Below are 17183 nucleotides of genomic sequence, written 5' to 3' on the forward strand. Positions count from 1 at the left end.
AGATGCTGGCGTAGTTCCTGCAAAACAGACTGCCAGCCCTAGTGCCATTCGTGGAGGTGGTGTTACTATGCCAGCAGAAGAGCTCCTTCATAGATTCTAAGGTCAGAAGGGACCATCCCATCTAATCTGACTTCCTGTATAACACAGGCCTTAAAATAATTTGTTTTCTTGGCATATGCTGCATCTACACAGGAGGGGCTCTGCAAATACAGTGTAGAGCAAGACCTAAGTGAAAGCTTATGTTTGCTCCCCATTTGCCCCTTTATCTCTCTGCCATGACCGCTAATTAGCATTAGCTGCAGTGGCAATTTTGTGAAGTAGACACCTGAAGCTAAATCCTCAGATGAACTAGACCAAAGCTTTGACACTTCAGTGCTCTCCTGAGCCCAGAGGCCAAACCAGGCCCAGCGCTTAAAGTTAGAGCAACTAAGAGATGCCAATGGATTACAGACTTCAAGGGACTGTTGCACCAGTCAATCACAGGATCAGTTTACATTCCTGCTGCATAACATCCCCCAAACCTGGGGCAAAGAGGATATGGCTCCCCCACCAGAGCTTCAATAGGGCAATGCACTGAATTGGACTGAGACTGTTATCTTATTCGCTCACTGAGCAGCCATAGAACTGTAAACATCTTTCAGTCACTATCTGTCGGGGCTACATTTGAATGGTTGCCTAAAGGTGAAATGCTCTATACTTTATCATCACTATTCCAGGCTCCATAAATTGTGCATTTAAGATTGTGGCTTACTTGTTAAAACAAAACATTTCCAAAACTTTCCAGGTTGTTTGTTTTGTTGGTTTTTTGGGGCTGAAACTATTTGCCAGATTTTACCCAAATTCTCTCCAGCCCAGGATCAGGAGGGTGCAAATGTGATTTTAAACCAATTTAGCACACCCCTCAGCCTGGGCTGTGAAATCTATGCTATGGCGCAGAGATGCAGCCCTGAATCTTATCCTTAGCAGCCTTTACTTAGTAGAAAAGCATTGTTAAACACCGTGGTAGTACTTCTATGCTTCATTAAGCTTGTCTCATAGTTACTGCACATTGTTTCAGCAGCTGAAATTCTTTGCTACAGATCTAACATCTTTGATGACATCAGACAGAACTGGAATCAAACCAATGAAATGTATTTATTAGGTAGTTAGAGTGATAAAACCTGGTAGAATTTAGTTGCTGGCTTTTGAACAGTTGCTGGAGTTGTTTCTAATGAAACTTTTGACATGGCCACTATTGGAAATGTATTGAGTAGTTAGGTCTGTGGTTAGTTTAACTGCTTCAAAACCAATAATGGCCAGTAGGGACCCAAAAGTGAATCTTACCTGTTACATCACTCATCCCCTTTGGTGTTACAGTAAGGACAGTTGATACGAACTTTTCTATAGTTGCTCCCTTCGTGACTTTGTGGTTTTTTTCTTTTAGGAGATGTAATCAAGGAGCAAAGGAGCCTCCTGAAAGTACAGAAACACATTAGAAATTACAGGAGGAAAATACCCCACGAACAGGAGGACCTGTACTGTGGGCTGCATGCGGGAATTGCTTGGCCCCAAAACATACACCCATGATGATGCAAAGACTTACTCGTGTGTCTAATTTTACACATGCTGAGAGATCCCATTCTCTTCACTGGGACTACTCAGAATGTTAAGCATATGTGTAAATCTATGCAGGATCAGGGCCTCAGCGACTTACAAGTGGTAAGTATGAACAACCTCTATTAAATTCAGGCCCCACTCCATAAATTCTTAAAGGATGAGACCAATGTGAGCAAAGCCTACTTCTAAAAATGTTGCTGATTTATTTCAAAAGCTAAATCTTGGGCTTAATGACACATCACATCAACTGTAAAGCAAACAAATGTTGACTGCAGAGCTATGTAAATCTTTGTTGGTTTGTGTCAATGGGTGAGCATCTATAGTTATGCTATAGCTGATGGTAGGTGGTATGAGTTGTTAATATACATTGCAATGCTGACATAAATCAGAGAGCTTAACAACATGCATATGAATAAGATGCAGTAAATTGGACAGCTGATTTCAATAAATAAAACATATTTACTGGAGGAAAAATGTTTTAACATCAGAAATGGAATTTACTATGTGACTATCCTGGGGTTAAACATTTAAACTAGAACTAAAGATAAAAAACAAAAAACAGCTCAATTGCAGAGTAACCATAGGCTACAGTGGAACATAAACTTGATTCAGATTTTGCAAATTTTACTGAGCCACAGCTCCCACAGCCTTAAATGACAACAATAACATTTCAACCCAATCTTCACTTTAATGGGTTATCAATGCAAGTATGCAAAGAATGGGATCATACAAGAGTAAATAGGACTATGAATAAACAACATACAGTCAGTCTCAGTGGATTGTAAGCAGTCAGTACAGGACCAAGAGCCAGCAAAGGGAAAGTTTACTGCTGTAGCTGAGAACATGGACTAAAGTTTTGGCAACAGAGTGTCATATAACAAAGCAGTCCTGAAGTGTTACAGAAATGAAGGAACTGACTTACTGTGGGAAATAGCAATCAAAACAGCTAGTGATTCTCAGGTGACAATGCACAAATAACATACTTTAGGGGCACAACAAAACAGAGAGGTGTCTAAATGCTAGAGCCTTATAACAAGAATTAAGCTTGATCTATAATTAGCATAATACATCTAGTGCATCCAGTTTATAGCTTAGATACAATGTATGTTCACAGTTAAATAGTTTTTAATATCAGCAGGGATCCTGTAACAAGTCTCAGTATGCAGTAATAGATCAACCAGCTCACCCCAGACCAGTGGTCCATCTAGTCCACTATTCTGCGTCCAACAATACTGAGTACCAGATGCTTCAGCGGAAAGTACAAGAAACCATGCAATGAAAAAACTGACCATAAAGAAAATTAGTTCCTAGTGGTTGGCATCCGCTCTCAATCATGAGGATTTATAGTCCTTACTTTCATGATAATATTTCTAACCTGAGACCCTGGATGTGCTCATTCTCCCTATAAAAGTCTAATCCTGTCCTGAATCCTACTAAGATGTTGGCCTTAATGAAATCTAAAAGTTATTAACATAATCAGCTGTCCTGGGTAGGAGGTATGATCTGTGATAACTAAGAATCTAGCTGTAATGCCTTTGGAGACCAAGATTTACAAGCAAGTAATTTTATTTCTTCAGAGGAACTAGTCATGATAGATCTCATTCTGGGTCATTACAATCTGGAAGGATGTCTCTATCATTGCACCTGCATTGTCTAAAGTGATGTTGAGCCAGGAAGCCCAGAATATGACAACCAGCATAAAATAATGGCGGAAAAGGCAACACCCCCTCCCAACAGAATATGATATAAAAGATGGACACACAGGAGCCAAACTACTTGAGTGGTAAATAGAAATTTAACATGATCCTAGGAAATTGAATGAAGGTGACCATGGAGAAATAAAGGTCAGACTATGATGCCCTGCTCAGGAAGGGATTCAAACTGAAGTTTTCATTGTTAGAAATGAATATAAACCAATTCTGTCAGCCCACACGGAAACTAGTGTTACCTCCTTGCTGCAGGCAGTTGGGGAATGCCCCACAGTGTACTCTGGCAATATAGGGAGAAATGTACTAAACATTCATGAAGATTTACCCTTTCAAAATGCTGTGCTGCCAACATCAGCAAATGCAACCTTAACTGTGTGAGTTATCTAAGTTTTACCCCTATTTACAGCTGGGAGAACAGACACAGGTTAATTTCCCCAAGACCGGAGAGCAAGTTGTGACAGAGCGAGGATTGGAATGCAGGAATCTTGACACACAGCCATATGCTCACTCCCCAGCTTCCTCTCTAATGCCTTTTCATGATGGTGGCTCCTAAAGAAAGACTGGGGAGACAACAGGAAAGCACTTGTTACTAACTCCTCTGTCAAGGTTCCTCCCCCACTCTGAACTCTAGGGTACAGATGTGGGGACCTGCATGAAAAACCTCCGAAGCTTATCTTTACCAGCTTAGGTCAAAACTTCCCCAAGGTACAAAATATTACACCCGTTATCCTTGGACTGGCCGCTACCACCACCAAACTAATACTGGTTACTGGGGAAGAGCTGTTTGGACGTGTCCTTCCCCCCAAAATACTTCCCAAAACCTTGCACCCCACTTCCTGGACAAGGTTTGGTAAAAAGCCTCACCAATTTGCCTAGGTGACTACAGACCCAGACCCTTGGATCTTAAGAACAATGAACAATCCTCCCAACACTTGCACCCCCCCTTTCCTGGGAAATGTTGGATAAAAAGCCTCACCAATTTGCATAGGTGACCACAGACCCAAACCCTTGGATCTGAGAACAATGAAAAAGCATTCAGTGTTTTACAAGAAGACTTTTAATAAAAAATAGAAGTAAATAGAAATAAAGAAATCCCCCCTGTAAAATCAGGATGGTAGATATCTTACAGGGTAATTAGATTCAAAACCATAGAGAACCCCTCTAGGCAAAACCTTAAGTTACAAAAAAGATACACAGACAGAAATAGTTATTCTATTCAGCACAATTCTTTTCTCAGCCATTTAAAGAAATCATAATCTAACACATACCTAGCTAGATTACTTACTAAAAGTTCTAAGGCTCCATTCCTGGTCTATCCCCGGCCAAGACGACTACAGACCCTTTGTTTCTCTCCCTCCTCCCAGCTTTTGAAAGTATCTTGTCTCCTCATTGGTCATTTTGGTCAGGTGCCAGCGAGGTTACCTTTAGCTTCTTAACCCTTTACAGGTGAGAGGAGCTTTCCCCTGGCCAGGAGGGATTTCAAAGGGGTTTACTCTTCCCTTTATATTTATGACATCCTCACACACACCTGGTGTGACTAAGCCCCTGCTTCCCAAACCGAACAATGGCTAAGCAATTAGGCCAGCTGCTGAAAATGGATTCACATTGAGCCATGCCAAGAAACCCACTTTATTTCTGAAAACCAGGAAGAAAAATATTTCAACTGTCCTTGTTCTAGAAAGTGACTTTATGATCCTCATACCAGTATAAACGCCTTCCCTAGCATTAGAAAATGAAATCCGACAGCTGCTCATAGACTCATAGATATTAAGGTCAGAAGAGACCATTATGATCATCTAGTCTGACCTCCTGCGCAATGCAGGCCACAGAATCTCAACCACCCACTACTGCCATAAACCTCTCACCTATGTCAAATCATGGTTTAAAGACTTCAAGGTGCAGAGAATCTGCCAGCAAGTGACCCATGCCCCATGCTACAGAGGAAGGCGAATCTGCCCTGGAGGAAAATTCCTTCCCGACCCCAAATATGGCGATCAGCTGAACCCTGAGCATGTGGGCAAGATTCACCAGCCAGATACCCAGGAAAGAATTCTCTGTAGTAACTCAGATCCCACCCCATCTAACATCCATCACAGGCCATTGGGCCTATTTACCATAGAATAAATTCATGCCAATAAAAAAGCCATGTCTTACCTAGGTAGGGTGACCATACATCCTGTTTTGGCCAGAACAGTGCCTTTTATAAGCCCTGTCCTGGCCATCCCGACTTTTTTTTGGCAAAAGTGGACATTTGTCCTTGCTAACTGATTAGGTTTCCAAGAGCAAATGGGACAAATGCCCACTTTTGTCAAAAACTGGAGTGCAGAGGAATGTGTATGTGTGTGTGTGTGTGGGGGGGGGCAGCGATGCCAATCCTGAGCATGGGGGGAGGCAGGGCCCGGGGGGCAGGTGGGGCTCAGGTGAGCAGCAACACCAGCCCCAGCCTCACATGCAGGGGGAGGGGGAGGCAGGGCTTGGGTGAGTGATGACACCAGCCCCAGCCTTGCCAGGGTGGGTTGGTGGGCAGGGGGGAGAGGCAGGGCTCAGGCGAGCAGCAACTGTCAGCCCCAGCCCAGTGTGTGTGTGGAGGGAAAAGGGCTAGCATTTTCCATTGTGAAATATGGTCACCCTATACCAAGGTTAGAGAGACATGAACCTGGGAATAAAAGTGCAACTGAAACTCAATTTACTCCCTTAAACATTAGTATTATTTATTTGTATTGCCATAGGGCCTATAACCTCAGGCATGGACCCCCTCTTGTGCTAGGGGCTGTACAAACACAGAACAAAAAGAGAATCCCTGCCCCCAAAAAGCTAAACATCGCTGGCAAGGCAAACCAGAGGCTGCTAACACAGAGATTTCTTACACACTGTTGCAAGACACAAACTGAGAGAAGCAGCACCGTTCAGTGTTTAGAAGCCGTGACAAAGTGGAAATTTTTTTGTAATATTTGAGGTACACATAGGAATCAAAGTTCCCCTCTGTACTTCGCTTTGCCACTAGTGCGGGTAAAAGGGTCAAGTCTTCTCCTGGAACAATGCAGGAGATATGAGGTGTGTGTGTCACCTCACTGCCTGGTGGAATGAATGAGTCATTAAAGAACTGGTTGAAACTGACCCAGTTCAACAAAGGAAGCCCTCACTGACCCAGCCACACTCAACGGCTGGAGGCTTCAGCAGCAGGGTTGTGAACTCATCATGGACCCTGGAGAACAAAGGACTGAGAGGACCAGCAGGGGACAAAGGCTTGGCCTCTGGAAGAGGCTGACTGCTGTCATCTGAGACCAAAAAAAGGGAGAGACACAGGAACAGAGATAGGATACAACAGGTTGGCCGACATTTGCACAGGCTTGGTCAAGATGGACTATGTCTTAACCTTTCCCCCCTGTGCTAACCCAAAGATTTTCAGATTCTGTATGCCAGGTGACTAATAAATTGTTACCTTGCTTTGAAAAAGCTGACAAGCTTCACTGTATACGCTCACTGAGAGCATTATGCCCCCTTGTTTGTTGATGTAATAAATGGTGGGAGTATTGTCCAACATGATAAGAACATGATGGGAGCAAATAGAAGGTAGAAATGCTTGACATTCTCATTGTACTACCCAGAGTTCCAGAATATTGATGTGCACCCTGGATTCTGAGGTCCATGTCCCTTGCACCATGAGGTCTCCCATATGCACTCCCCATCCTGTGAGCAATGTGTCTGTGGTAATCGTCCTGCCTGGAGAGAATGGGAGAAAAGGGATACCTGTACATACCTACCACGGGTCCATCCACCACTAAAAGGAAGAGAGCATTATGGGGGGAACTTTCAACATAAAGTCCATGCATGTAGCATGGGTGAGTACGCTCTCTGGAGCCACATCCAGTGGTGATGGAACAATTTTTAGAGTGGGGATGCTCAGAGCCATTGAGCCAAACTGTAAACCCTGTATATGATGGAAACCACTTCAAGACACGGGTGCAGCAGCATCCCCAACACCCTTAGTTCCAGCACCAATGGACATATCTGTAATCAGCAAAGGTGGAGGCAAGTGAAAGCAGTGATGTACATGTAGTCTGCCATGTGGCCCAGGATGGATAAAGAAGTCCTGACCAGGACAGATGGACTGTTGACTACCTGGATGATGAGTTTCTGCAGAGTCTGGAACCTGTTTCTTGGTATGTAAGCTCAGGCTGTGATTGAATTGATGGGGGCCCCTATGAAGTCTAGGAACTATGTGGGAATCAGAGTTAATTTTTTGACATTGATGCTGACTCCCAAGGATGAAAGGAGTCTGAGCAACATGGAAGTTGAGATTCAAGCTTCATCTCTGGATTGTTCTGCTAGAAACTAGTTATTGAGATAGGGAAAAATAAGGACCCCCAGAGCGCCTCCGGTGGGCTACTATAATATAGAAGATTTTGGTAAAGACCCAGGGAGTAATGGTGAGTCCAAATTGTAGAACCCTGTACTGAAAATGCTAAGGGCCTACCAGGAACCTCAGAAATCTTCTGTGGGCTGGATGGATGTCTGTGTGAAAACAGGCAACCTGCATATCGAGAGCCATAAACCACATGCCTTTTTCTAGTAACAATATAATGGCTGCTAGGGTGACCATCCAAAACTTGGGCTTGCAGATGAAGAGCTTGAGGTGACAAATCCAGGATTCATTTCCACCTGCCCTTCTTCTTGGGTGCCAGGAAGTAAGTTGAATAGAACCTGTGACGTTACACCCCGTATTCTTCATAGAAATATTGTTATGATATGAATATGGCATGACTAAGATATGTTTTATGCAAGTCCTCCAATCTTCCGTAGTTAGGGAAGTCATATTTGGCCAACAAGGCCTGGTAGTTTGAAATACAAAATTGGAGGCTTGCTGAAGTGAAGACCTTGTGTCCCAGAAGGTCTAAGCATTTGTCTTCCTTATCTGTCGGGGTGGAGTGTGAGTGTTGCTGCCTGGACTGTTCCGTTGCTGCTTATACTACCAGGGAATTGGGTGGAGGGTGTAAGAAAATAAACTCCGACCCCTTAGCTGGTATGTAGTATCTCTCCCCTTGGGGGTAGGCATGCAAGTATGTGGTATGTCAAACTGGTAGAGCTGGTTGGAGTATGGCATCGTTGATTGTTAGAGCAACCCTGCTCAGTATTGAGGAATGAAGCATGTTCAGGATCTTATGCTGCTTGTCTTGTACCTCCTGCAGTGGAACATGAAGCTCACTGCCACCTTTTGTAGGAGTTCTTGGAATTGCCGAGTCATCTGGAGGCAAAGGGGAGGCTGATGTTACTGCAGCATGTGGAGAGGATGATGGGAAATGCTTTTGCTCTGGCAATACCGACGGAACCAGACTGAGTGGTTTGTCCTCGATAACCAGTTCAGAGTGCCTGCTCAAGGGTGCCCTTAGCAGGGACAGGGTGAAGACTCCCTTGCTGAGCGGGTGAATTCCAAGAGTGGTACTGGGGCCAGGATCCCCAATAGGACCAGCAAGACTGATCCGGCAGATATTGTGGCTGGCCCCATGGAGAGAGCAACTAGCGACTTCCCTGCTGCTGGAGAGGAGGATAATGCCATGCCGATGGTGGTCCTTTTGAATACTCGTACCAGTGGTAGGAAATGGGCAGCTCTTGTGCTGCACTGGAATCCTCTGATGAGGAAAGCTCAGATCCTGGGTCCAATGGTGGTACTGTTGGAACCGGCAGAAGCATGTAAACCACAGGAGGAGGAGTTGAAGCGCAGCCTGACTGTGGCAAGTCCTTGATAGGAGATCGGACCTCCCTAGGTGTGGATGGCAGAGGAAGGCGTGGATATCTCAGTTCCCTTAGGGTTAACTGCTCATGTGGCTCTGGTGCTTTCTCCAATTGTCCTGGCATTAATGGCACCCATTCCATAGCCAGAGCCAGAACTGGAGCAGAGGACTGTCCGCAGATCCTTTGTCATAAGGGAGGCTGACATTAAGGGCATGTGGGGCTCAGGGCTCGGTACCGGCAGATCCAGCAGTCTACGTGACTTCTTGTCATCCTTGTGCACCTTGGAACACACTGCATCTCTGTGGCCAAAATCTTGTGGAAGGTGCATCATTCTTCTTCAGTTTGGAGGAAGACTAACTGTCATGCTTATGCACATGCTTCCTTGCCTACCGAGTAGGCTGTGGCACAGGGTTCGTAGCGGTGGTACTGCCAGAGCCAGACTCAATTTCTGTAGCAGGAGGCACACTCTTGACTTTCTCAGGCCAATGTGCTGTGGTGGTTCCCCAGTCTGTTTCTGACTGAGGCCTGATGGTGACTTCCATGAGGCACTTCTTGAAGTGAAGAGCCCAGCCTTCTCGGGTACGGCTTGGGAAGGACTGGCAGATACTGTAGCTGGATGAAATGTGGGCTTCTCTTCAGGGCCAGATTAAGACCTTTAGAGGCCCTAAGCACTGAAAAGATTATGGTGCCCACCCGCCCCCATATGTAATTCAAAATAAAAACAATACTATACCGTAAAATAAAATTTTATTTTCCGAAATGACACAAAACTGACGTGTATGCTGAAATTAAAATTCTTTCTAGATTTTCTGATTGCAAAATTCTGGATAAGTTCACCTCTCCTCTTCATATGAGCTTCAAGTGTATCAATTATAGTGTAGTAAGTAGATATGGGAAATTTGTCTCTAGGATTCAATGCTGTTTCTGTTGCACTGTTATCATTTGCTTGGTTTTTCCTGATTTGCTTCAGGACTGGGCTTCTTTGTAGTTAGTATCAAGCAACATATCTTTTGATATGTCTTCAAATCTTTCGAAATCATTCCTCAATGTGTGTAAGTGGTCTGCTAATGATTGACAGAGGTCAGTACATGTTTTCAGATCCAATTCTTTTTCTTGGAGAGCTTGACTTGTGTGGTAAAAGTGTTGTAAAATTTCATTCCACATGGTCAACATGAATACAAACTCTAGTTCTTGCATCTTGTTTGCAACGTTTTCTGCCTCTTGTATAGTTTCTCCCTTTTACGATTGTTCTTCAGCTACACTTTCTAATGCATCCACAATCTTCGAGTAGAACTCCAGAATTGCACTTGTTGCCACTGCACGTGCCTCCCAGCGAGTATTAGAAAGAGATTTCAACACAAGAGATTTCAACAGAAACAGATTTTGATCATTGCCCAAATATGTTTTAAGAACTGCCCATCAGTGTGTTGAGGCAGAGAAAAATGTATAAAGTAACTGGACTGTTGAGAAAAAACTTACTGCCACTGGACAACAATCAACAGCACCACGGCCAACAAGATTGAGAGTGTGTGCGGCTCATGGTATGAATATGGCATATTTGTTCTGTTCTAAGAGCTTCTTCTGCATTCCTTGATAACGCCCTGACATCTTGGTAGCGTTGTCATAAGATTGACCTCTGCACTTTGAAAAATTTATTTTGCAAACTTGGCACAGATAATGCAGTACTTGATTTGCCATTTCTTCACCAGTGTGGCTCTTCAAATTGAGGAATGTTATAAATCGTTCAACAGGTTTTCCATCTGTGGGAGACACATATCTTCGTACAATACTCAACTGATCAGTATGTGAAAGATCAGATGTAGAGTTGACAGATAAACGGAAGTACCCAACAATACTTATTTCATCCACAATAGCTGAATGAACTTTGTCACTCATTATACCAATGAGTTCATCACATATGGTCTTGGATAAGTATGATGGGTTACCTTTGCCAGCATTCCCATATTTTGAGATATGGCCTGCTAAAAAAAAATCTCTTTTTTTTTTTTGATGCCCCCTGCTTTGCTGGTGCCCTAAGCACATGCTTAGTCTGCCTATTGGGTAATCCAGCCCTGCTTCTCCCAAGCAGTAAAGGCAGCATTGGTGCTTGTCGCTGACTGAGAACAAACACAGGCAAGAGGTGCAGATCTTGAATCCTGACATCTCTGGAATAATCCAATACCCGCGTATGTGTGTTCGGGTGCAGTGGGAGGTGGGGAGGAAACCAGTAAACAGATTCCCCTGAAGTCCCAGTCTTTCTAAAACTACTACTTATTTATGTAAGAAATAATAAAACAGGAGAAGAAAAACTATATATACAATTTTAAAACTTTTTTTAAAGTGCATTAAAGAGGAGAGAATACTAGCAGCTCTGACTGAGAGCATGCAGTGATGAGAAGGGACTGGAGATGCTGTTGGTGCACCCAGCCCTTTATAGCCTCAGACAAAACTGTGAGGCGAAGAAAGAGAGCATGCATGGACCAATGGACGTTCCTACTTTCAAATTCTCTGGCTCCGGACACATGGCACACGTGTAAACCCTCAGTGGAATACAATAGACCATCACTTCAAGGTTGCCATGGGAGCACTTCCATTCACCAAGCCCCATCTAGCTATCTTAGCTCCTTATCCTGCCATTGCTATTGTATCTGAGCACCTCAGAATTTCTAATGTATTCATCCTCACAACACCCCTGTGAGAAAGGGATGTGCTATTATCTGCATTTTACAGTTGGGGAATTGTGACATAGAGACTAAGTGATATGACCACGGTCACAGGAAATTTATGGCAGAGCTGGGAACAGTATTCCCAGGCCTATGTCCCAACCACTGACCATCCTTTCTCTCCTCCCTTTGTCTGAAGTGTGCTCCAATGCACTGAGGAGATATTGATGCCCTTTGCAGAAGTGCTATATGCAAGAGAGTCCCAAACTCTCCCTGTACTAGGACGATAGTGGCTACCAGTGTCTCCTTATGCTTAGACCCTCATATACTGGGCAGTGGGGAGAATGGAAAAATGCTCTGAAGTTTGAGGTGCTTTCTTGTGTCACAATTCACCTCTATATTAATTCCTAGCACTACCTGCAACTTGCTTCTTGGCATACACATGTGGTATATATGGCTTCTTAAAATCAGCTGTCCTGTCCTAAACAGCCAAGACTGATGAATCAAGGCCCCTAATTCCAGCCATATCACTGCATTAATGGCACAGGCACAAGACTATTGGACTGAGGAACACAAAACAGCTGACAAACACCACATACCTCCTTTCAAGAACCAGCACCCTCAGATATTGCTGCCTGAACTTCCCTTTTCTCACTACCATTAGTCAAGATAAGACAGGCATGTCAGCACCAATGATATACCAGCGTCCAGATATGATATCTGGATGGTGGCATAGAGCTCTCAGTTTAGGGAAATATGCCAACTCCCATAGGGAGCCGACCTGAGGCCTGGTCTACACTACAGAGTTTGGTCGACGTAATGCGGTTTATGTTGACCTAACTTTGTAAGCGTCTTCATTATAATGTTGCTCCCGCCGATGTAAGTCGCCCACTACACTGACCTAATACCTCCACCCTCTGTGAAAGGCATAACACTTAGGTCAAGGTAGTTAGGTGGATGGAGTCTCCATGTATAAGCTGCATTGCTTACATCGCCTGTTGCTGTCTTTGACAGTCCAAGCTCCACCGCTGTGGGGCTAATAGCTCAAGCCTACCCATCCCGGGCTGGTCAGCCCAAGCCCCACCGTCCTGGGCTGGTCAGGTGGGGCTGACAGCTGGAGCCCCGCCACTCTAGGACCCTGCAAGGTTGTCAGCCCAAGCCCCGTGAGCCCAGGTCAGGTGGACTGTCCAGCCATGGGGATCTACTTGCAGTGTACACATACCCTCCAAGGCTGGAGGATGGGCAACGCTTGGAGCTTTCCTCTGGCCTCCCCACAGCACTGCCAGCTCCCTACTGGTCCCCTAAAAGTTTTGAGCCCACAAATGCCTTGTTAGTTAGGGCACTGGCCAAGGCATATGAGGAGAACAGGGTGTCCAGGACCCCAGACTCCAACAGTTACCCTCTGAGCAAAGGAGGGAGAAAGCTGATGAAGAAAACAGTTTATAGTACACAATTAAAACATGATTACAAGTTACTTCTGAGCTAATGTCAGAGCTGCACAGCCAGCTCCTTTCTCTATACGCAGCAATAACAGCAGGCCACACCAGGACAGAGGCATTCTTTCCCCCTGCATTCTACATGACTGCCACTATCTCTAGAGTGCTGAAATCTTTACTTTCATTATAAAGCTTCTGCATCTCTTTACAGCCACCACCAAAAGCCAAGAATGAGGAACTGTGTAACTTGTGTCTTTAGAGACGGGAAAATGAGTTACCTGTAATTTTGTTTCTTTGAAGATGTCACTTTATGGAATTCTCAGTGTCTGGTCCCCTTATGCCAGTATACAGGGTGGCTTGGAGCCCTACATACATAAAGTGATAAACTTGCAAGATAATATCTTTAAAGAAATAAACTGTAACATGACAATGAAAAAGACAGCAGATTACCAGACTCAACATGTATTTTTGATGTCATAGTCCATTTTTAAAGATTTTGGGAGCAAAGCTATGACAATAATGATAATCATTTATGTTTCTTGCATTCTTGAAATGTTTGATAGTAACGATAATCCATCAAGATCAGCTTTGAGTTCTCACCACATACCCACTTAAAAAGAATTGATTAGTTCAAAATATCCCACTTAAAACCCCTTCTTCTTATTAACCTTACATCGTTCGTTATTTCTATAAACCAAATTTTAAAACTTGAGTGATTAAAGGCGGGCAAGTTGCTATGCTGGGCCATAGGGAACAACCTTAAGCTTTCAGTTCCCTGGACTGGTGATCACTAGCCATGTTGAGCTGATTATTGGCCTTGCTGTAGGCAGCACAGGAAGACAGATGGCCACTGCACATGCATTTGTGACTACCCACCAAATGAAATTATACCAGCATTGAGACTGGAAAAGGCTGTTCAGAACCATCCAGACAGATAAAACTGTTTGCCACCATGACAATGTAGGTGGAAAAGGGCCCAGGAGTGAAAAGAACTGTGTTCCCCCAGTGTGACTGGATAATACTTAAGGCCAGAGACCACCTGTACCTGCTGATAGTGGAAGGTGGGGGGGATGGAATGAGGGCAGCTGCTTCAGCTGATGTTACTGAGCATGCTCAGTACAAGCCAAGTAGCAACTCTTGTGGGGAGGTGCGGGGCACATGACCCTCCGTGCCCCCTCTCCCCAATGTGGCGCCTCTGCTCAAGGCCCTCCCTGTGCACAGGACCAAACATAGATGGAATGAACCAAGACACTTTGATGGTATGTGGGTACCATTTTGACCCCACATTGCTATAGCCTCTGAACACCATTTATTGATTTATCCTCATGACACCCCTGTGAGACAGTGCAATTCTATCATCACTATTTTACAGTGAGGCACACTGACATTAAGCAACTTCTCCAAAGTCACACAGGAAGTCTTTGGCAGCACCAGGAAGTAAGCCAAGTTCTGAGCCCTTGTCCAGTTCCTTAATTCCAAGGCCATTCTTCTTCCTCTCATGCTAAAAGGCAGAATCATGCACTGACAAAAACAAGTTCATAATAATTAAAAAAGCAATTAAAAAAAACCAGAGGAAAACAAAGTCATGTTGGCAACATAAAATAGTTTGGGTCCAAATACTGATTTTGTCCGAAATTGAGAGCAAGTTGTTCACTGCTGTGCCTTCACAGTTCTGGCATTATACATTTCAGAAGGAAGCAATGGACAATGCATCAGAAAGAAGATCTTAGTACAAATGAAAGAAGCAAATGCTGACTCTAAGCTTATCAGTTGTGACTTTCTTCCTCCTCGCAGGAGAAGATGCTGCATTACTGTTGAGCTGGCCTTAGTAGAACATAGATCAGTAAAAGCAGGCGGGTCTTTACCACACAGCTGATCACGTACAAGCCCTAGAAAAAAATAAAAGGGTAATTTAAAAGGAAAAATACTTACATAACTGAAAGAGATTCTATTAACCTACTTAATATAATTAGAAACACTTATGGCAAACAATGAGAGAAATCTGAACTAACTCTGGTAAATATCAAGGACTTCTTTTATTTTTAAAAATTAGAATGTTTTTGTTCAGAAAGTAGGCAGCTGACAATTAAACAATATTACAGAAGTACTTATGCTTCAATTATAATAAAAGCATTTTTATTAAAATAAAATTAAAATTATATCAGTTTTTATTCTACTCTTATCAAAGTGTTTTTTATTAGCTGTCAAAGACCTAAGACAAGTCAGAGCTGCTCTAAAAGTAAGCTGAAGTGGAACCAAAGCCATGAATGAAAACATTGCAGGAAAGAGAAATTCTTAAAGACTAAGGGCCTGATCCAAAGCTCACTGAAGTCAATAGGAGTCTTTCCACTGACTTTGATGAACATTAGATCAAATCTGAAGTAACTTCCAACAAAGAAAATACATATGATTTTTCAAAAGATAAACATTTGATTCATGTTATTTTCTGTTTGAAAGTATAACATGAAATACAGAAACAAACAGATTATCCACCAAGTTGCACTTTGTGAAAGTAGGCTTACTCCTGCGATCTTGGAGCTGATGTGGCTAAATGACAACTCCATGCCACCAGATCTGCCCCAAAATCCTATTTTTATATTCCCCAAACCTCTGGCAACCTCCATAACAAGTACTAAAATAAATAATAGTTAAGGATTTGATCACACTATACAGCAGCATGTATATTTACACTACTAAGGGAACTATAATTTTTTTTATTTTTCGGTATATACATTTGATGCTGATTATTCTCTTGAATAAGTGGTCACCACATATTTCATGACAACACAAACATAATACAAAAACCTTAGCATCACAGTTCAGAATAATACACAACCGTACAACATATATTTCACTTAATACTCACTACGTGTATTGCCAAACATAATGGCCAAAGGTCAAATCACCTTGAAAATGGGAGACTGTCAAGTAATCAATTGCAATGTAAATCATTCCAGTCATTGGGAAAGACATTTAATTGAAGCTAAGGAATGACAGATAGAAAAGCTCCATTTAGTTTATTGTGTCTATAGCAGTCATAATGCAGCAGTGTTTTCTGTAGTATACACAAAAGCTTTGTCCAGTCTATTTTTAAAATGGGTCAAGCACCTCCCTTTAAAGGGCATTCCAATAGTCTGTTTTTAACATTACTTACTTTCATCGCATTGTTCCTTGCTATATCTCCTTGGACCACCCAAACAATTAGTCTCTCTGAGTTGTTTGTGGACTATACCACATGTTCCATAATCATTTGGTAAAGCTATATATATTTAAGTTTGATTTGTGAAGAAAAAGTATATCCCACCAGCTCCTTAATTATTTTTGTTAAACAATTCACAAATCCACCAATTAATAAAAAACTGTCACTACCCTTTCTGTAACTGTTCTTCCAGATGTGTTGCACAAGTCCATTCCAATGTAGGTGTGTGCGTACCCTGAGCACAGCTACCAGCAATTTTCTCCTCAGTGGTACCTGTTGCATCAGCTTTGGCGCCCTCTGGTGCTGCATGCTCTTAGCATCAGTATAAAGGGCCTGGCCAACCCTGTGCCCCTCAGTTCCTTCTTTCCAGTCAACTCCGAATTGGGGTAAGAGAGCAAGTCTTGGAATGTGCAAAACATTTTGAAGAGCAACAGTTACGGAAAGGTTAGGAACAAGTTGCCAATGGGTCAAATGGGGTAGGTTTGATAAAACCAGGTTGAGGTCCCGGGGGGGGACTGGTTGCCTCACATGGGGGTACAACCTCTCATGGCCCTTAAGGAAATGATTAAAGATGTCATTCGAAAAAACGGATTGGCCATTCACCCAAGATGAAAGGCTGAGTTTGCTGCCAGGTGGACTCTAATAGATGCCACAGTTAGACCTTGCTGTTTTAAGTGCAGTAAGTATTACAGAACGAATGACAGTGATGATCGCATAGGTGAGACACCCTTCTGGGAAGACCAGATAGAGAACCGTTTCCACTTTGTGAGGTAATTAGTCCTGGTGGATGGCTTCCTGCTTCCTAGTAGAACTTTGCGGACCTGCTCCGAGCAGGCTAGTTCTGTGG

This window comes from Lepidochelys olivacea, assembly GCF_965140295.1.
Source record: "Lepidochelys olivacea isolate rLepOli2 genome assembly, chromosome: 1".
Lineage (NCBI taxonomy): Eukaryota > Metazoa > Chordata > Testudines > Cheloniidae > Lepidochelys > Lepidochelys olivacea.